Source organism: Sinocyclocheilus grahami, unplaced genomic scaffold, assembly GCF_001515645.1.
Source record: "Sinocyclocheilus grahami isolate Dianchi unplaced genomic scaffold, SAMN03320097.WGS_v1.1 scaffold1815.1, whole genome shotgun sequence".
Lineage (NCBI taxonomy): Eukaryota > Metazoa > Chordata > Actinopteri > Cypriniformes > Cyprinidae > Sinocyclocheilus > Sinocyclocheilus grahami.
The window spans coordinates 165,362-170,954 of record NW_015506994.1 but is presented as its reverse complement, the minus strand read 5'-3'; the positions used below and the strand labels follow the sequence as shown (position 1 = coordinate 170,954).

The window sequence follows — 5,593 nt, the reverse complement described above, 5'->3', positions numbered from 1 at the left end:
GTCTCACCTCGCTCTTCTTGTCTGTCTCACCTCGTTCTTCTTGTCTGTCTCACCTCGCTCTTCTTGTTATTTTTATATTGGCAGTTTATTTTTATTACTATAAAAAATCAAAACGACGGTGGGGGTCGGTGCTGCGGTGGGCAAGTGACATAACCGGTGTTGCGGCTTAACACCGGTGTCACCGTCAGCAACGTCTATCGCGGCAAGCCTAATAGCCACATATTATAAATAAAACATATAACTAATAATTAGCATTTATAGACCTTTTTCAATAAAAATGTTTGTACATGTTGGTTCGCAGTTCATTAACTAATGAATGTGCCCATTAGGATTAACATTAACTAAGATTAATAAATGCTATAGACGTTTTGTTCATTGTTAGTTCATGTTAATTAATGTTAACAAAACATCTTATTGTGCAGTCTTACCATATAATATTTCCTCCCATCTTATATTTTCTATATATTCCTTCACCATATCTGCTTAGGAAATCAGTAAAGTGTGTTTTGCGCATTGAATTATTAGCTGCCAAGAGCAAGAAACCACGTTTAGATGATAATATTGTTGATAATAATGTTCGCTTACGAATCACATTGTCAAAACTATCTCCTTTATCTCAATTGTTTCACATTTTTTTCTCTTATATTAGTGCTGCCACTGGAGCGACATGTTTACCGGCCGCCTGCGAGCTGAGATTCCTCCAGCGCTGGTAACATGAACACTGAATGATTTAATATTTAATCTTTCAGAGCAAAGACTTTTGCAAACTCTTAATCAAACCCAGTGCACTCATATTGAGTAGTCATGAATATAACAGACCGTTTAACGCTAGTAAACGATGCTTCTCTAGGTTTCTCTGGGCAACGCGTTAATCACTGCTGGAGCTCGGCTGAAGGTTCTGGATCTGAGCGATAACGCTTTCGGACCCGATGGCGTGAAAGGCATCGAGAAGCTGCTCAAGAGCGCCACCTGCCACACACTGCAGGAACTGCGCCTGAACAACTGCGGAATGGGAATCGGAGGAGGAAAGGTGGGTGGAGTTTATGATGATGATGTCATCATCCCTTGAAAAACTGGGCACCACAGTTGTGCTCTATTATATTGCCAATAAATTTTTTTGTAAATTTGGCGTTACCTGCTTCTCTAGATCCTGGCGGCGGCTCTGACGGTGTGTCATAAAGAGTCGAGTGCGCTCGGCACCCCCTTGCAGCTGAAGGTGTTCATCGCCGGCAGGAACAGACTGGAGAACGATGGAGCCACAGCGCTGGCACAGGCTTTTCAGGTGCTGAACCATAAGAGAACTGACACATCTTCCAGAGTAATATTAATATTTTTCTTGCTTTTCATTAATTTGGTGTTTTAAAATCTACCTTGTTGCCGAACTTTGTCATTTGGTCCATTATGGATGTTTTTCGGTTTCCCTTAGCTGATTGGTCCTTTGGTTTTGGTCCATTGCTTTATCTTCTTCATTGGTTCACTGGTGTTGATCCATTGCTTTATCTTCTTCATTGGTCCACTGGTTTTGGATCATTGCTTTATCTTCTTCATTGGTCCACTGGTTTTGGTCCATTGATCCATTGCTTTATCTTCTTCATTGGTCCACTGGTGTTGATCCATTGATCCATTGCTTTATCTTCTTCATTGGTCCACTGGTGTTGGTCCATTGATCCATTGCTTTATCTTCTTCATTGGTCCACTGGTGTTGATCCATTGATCCATTGCTTTATCTTCTTCATTGGTCCACTGGTGTTGGTCCATTGATCCATTGCTTTATCTTCTTCATTGGTCCACTGGTGTTGATACATTGATCCATTGCTTTATCTTCTTCATTGGTCCACTGGTTTTGGTCCATTGATCCATTGCTTTATCTTCTTCATTGGTCCACTGGTGTTGATCCATTGATCCATTGCTTTATCTTCTTCATTGGTCCACTGGTGTTGGTCCATTGATCCATTGCTTTATCTTCTTCATTGGTTGCAGCTTAACACCGGTAACACCGTCAACACAGACTATTGCAGCAAGGCTAGTGTTGGTCCATTAGTTCATTGCTTTATCGTCTCCATTAATGTATTGGTGTTGCTTTATTTTCTCAGTTGATCGGCAGTCTGGAGGAAGTGCACATACCCCAGAACGGCATCAATTACCAAGGAGTCACAGCTTTAGCCACAGCAATGCAACACAACCCACAACTGCGAGTGCTGAACCTCAACGACAACACTTTCACCAAGAGAGGAGCGATCGCCATGGCACAGGTACACTGGAGAGCAGAGACTGTGCTTTAGCTGGAAAATCAGTGGAATTATTGAAAAGCTGTACGACATCAACAGCTAAATATAAAAATTAAGCTGGTAAAAATGGCAACTAATAGATGCGTGTATTTTTGATGGTTTCTTGCCACTACTATGAAAGAAGAAATGTTATGGAAGCAAAATAGCCCAAAATTGACCAGTGCATGAAAACCAATAGATATTCCTGTAGTTTCCTGCCTTAATTTCAAAGGTGTTTCTCTGTTTGTTAGGCATTGAAACACCTGCGCAATGTGCAGGTGATCAATTTTGGTGACTGTCTTGTTCGGTCTGAAGGCGCCAGTGCCATAGCAGAGACCCTGAGAGAAGGACTGCCAATTCTCAAGGTACTGGTAGATGATCAGTATGCAGTATAGCTTTGGCTAAAGCACTTCAAATGATGACATGATTAAAACTTAATCAGTAACCGTGCTCATGTCACTCTCATCAGGAGCTGAATCTGTCTTTTGGGGAAATCACTGAGGACGCTGCACTGGAAGTGGCTCGATCCGTCCAGCATAAAGATCAGTTAGAAAAACTTGACCTGAATGGTATAATCACACATTCAAACTGAAAAAAACATCACATCATTGTCAGGATTTATCTGCAAACATCCAAACAGTCAACGAGCCAAGTTTAGCTCTCAAACCGATGGTGGTGAACAGGTTATAAACCACTCTGTGACAGTTTTTGAAAGACATTTAAGATTAAATATTATGTCAAGGCCGTGTATTTGTCTGTTTGCTTAAAGTTGATGCATTGTTATTAATCACCTAATACATAAGTTTAAAATATTAAAATACACAAACAGTGATAAAGCAATCATTATGGGTTATTATAGTTAACTAAAACCATTTTTAATTAAAGTAAAATAAATGTTAATTGAAATAAAACAAACAAAAAAAATTTCATTTCTGCTAGTTGCCAAAGAAATTAAATTTTTATTTAGTTTAACTATTTGTACTAAAATCACAATCTGAAATGTAATTTAAAAAAATATATATATATATTAAACTAATAAAAAGGACAAAAACAACAAAATTACTAAAACTTTAAAATGAAAGTGAATACAGAAAATTTAAAAATAAAAATGAATTTGAAGTATTAATAAAACTACATTAGTATCTCAATGATAAGACTGGTTACAGGGTAAACCAAATCTAATAAAAACGTTTGTTAATTGTAATAAAGCAGAAATATAAAAATATTAGATGAATAACTAAATGAAAATTGAAAATGTTAGGTTGAAGCACTAAAATTATTAACTGGAAATAAATAAAAATACAAAAACAAACTGAAATAAAAAAATCTAGTTAGTAATATAAAAAACTAATAAAAAGACTAAATGACTAAAAATGTAACAAATAAAAATGAAAACTGAATATTTAAAAATAAAAGTTTCAAAAATATTATTCATTATTAAAGTAGTAAATATTTTATAGTATATAATATAATAGTAAAAATGTAATTAATTTAAAGTAATATTATATATTAAAACCCAAAATATTAATAAAAACTGTAATAGCATATAGATAATACTAAAATATCATGATGACATAAACCTGTGTAATTAAAAAAAACACACACACACACACTGCAGCGATATTTACACTCACATCCACAATATACATTTGGTTGTGTTTGGCTTCAGGTAACATTCTAGGTGAAGGCTGTGAAAGGCTGCGAGAGGTGATGGAGAACATGAACATGGCAGACAAACTGGGCTCTCTGAGGTATCATACACTAAACAAAAAACTACACTGTGACATTTATGACAGTCCAGCACATTTCCCTCGCAAATTCTCTTCATCTTAATGTGGAAAATAGATTTTTTAAATATATTTTACCTAATTTGCATCAGCTTTGAATGAGCGTAATTTCTTCTCATGTCACAGTGATGACGAGGGAGAACCTGATGAAGATGAGGAGGAGGAGGAGGAGGACGACGACGACGACGATGATGATGATGATGATGAAGATGTGGATGAGGAAGAGGAGGAGGAAGAAAAGAGTGAATTAAATCAGGTTTGATCAAAACAAACGATTCAAATCAACATTACAAAACAGAAAGCATAAGTGAGAACAAAGTAAATGTGTATCTGTTTACGTAGTTCTCAACACCGCCTTCAGCACCTCGTACTCCAGACGTCTCGACTTTCCTGAGCTTTCCGTCTCCAGACAAACTCCTGCGACTCGGCACAAAGAGAAGCTTCCTCATCCAGCAGCAGGTCAGTCATTCCAGCATGTGACTTTTACAATCTTTTAAATTAATTTTAGGGTTTCTGTGGCTCTTAAAAAGTTTTAACTCACCCTTCTGCAATTTTAAGTCTTAAATCAGAGCAGAAAGTCTTAAAGGGGTCATATGATGCTGCTAAAAAGAACATTATTTTGTGTATTTGGTGTAATGAAATGTGTTTATGTGGTTTAAAGTTCAAAAAGCTCATTATTTTCCACATACTGTACATTATTGTTTCTCCTCTATGCCCCGCCTTTTTTTTTGCCTTGATTTTTACAAAGCTCATCGGTCTGAAAAGCGAGGTGTGCTGTGATTGGCCAGCTATCCAGTGCGTTGTGATTGGCCGAATTCCTCAAGCGTGAGACGGAAATGTTATGCCCCTCACATACTGTTGATGCCCTGTCCGGCCGGAGCGACGAGACAACATTAAAACCCATTACAAACGAGGCATTTGTTGCATCCAGTGGGGACATAATTACTGATTATAATGACTTGTACTGTATTTTTACGCGTTGCATCGCATAAACATAAAACCATGTCTGCATTTGTGATCAGAGAAATGACAAACAACAAGTGGATCAAATTCGGATTCAATGGGTCTTAAATATTTTTGGTCACTTTACCGCTAAAATATCTTCAGTCTGACGGACCTAATGACTTTACAATCATTGGACAGACCGGAGATTTTTTCTTCCCTGCATTAGTTACTGAGAGTATCGCAGTAGCAGAATACAGGTCGAACTGCCTGACCAGACAAATACCCTGATTAAAACATATGTGACAAAAAATAACCAAGGATGATTCTTCTAATTTTATTAGCCTACATTCAATGTAAACAGCGATTGATAATGGATAGTATATTTCTGGTATCAAGGTCACGCTGTTAAGGTCCCCGTGAAATCAAAATTAAAGTTTTTTGGCTGTTAGTATCAATATGTTAGTCTTAAAGGGGTCATATGATGCTGCTAAAAAGAACAGTATTTGGTGTAATGAAATGTGTTTATGCGGTTTAAGGTTAAAAAAACACATTATTTTCCACATACTGTACATTATTGTTTCTCCTCTATGCCCC

General features: G+C 37.1%; 1 pseudogene; it reads left to right on the top strand.

Moving 5' to 3' along the window:
• The window catches only part of LOC107572815 (ran GTPase-activating protein 1-like), a 16,337-nt pseudogene that overhangs the window by 4,355 nt on the left and 6,389 nt on the right, over window positions 1-5,593 (top strand).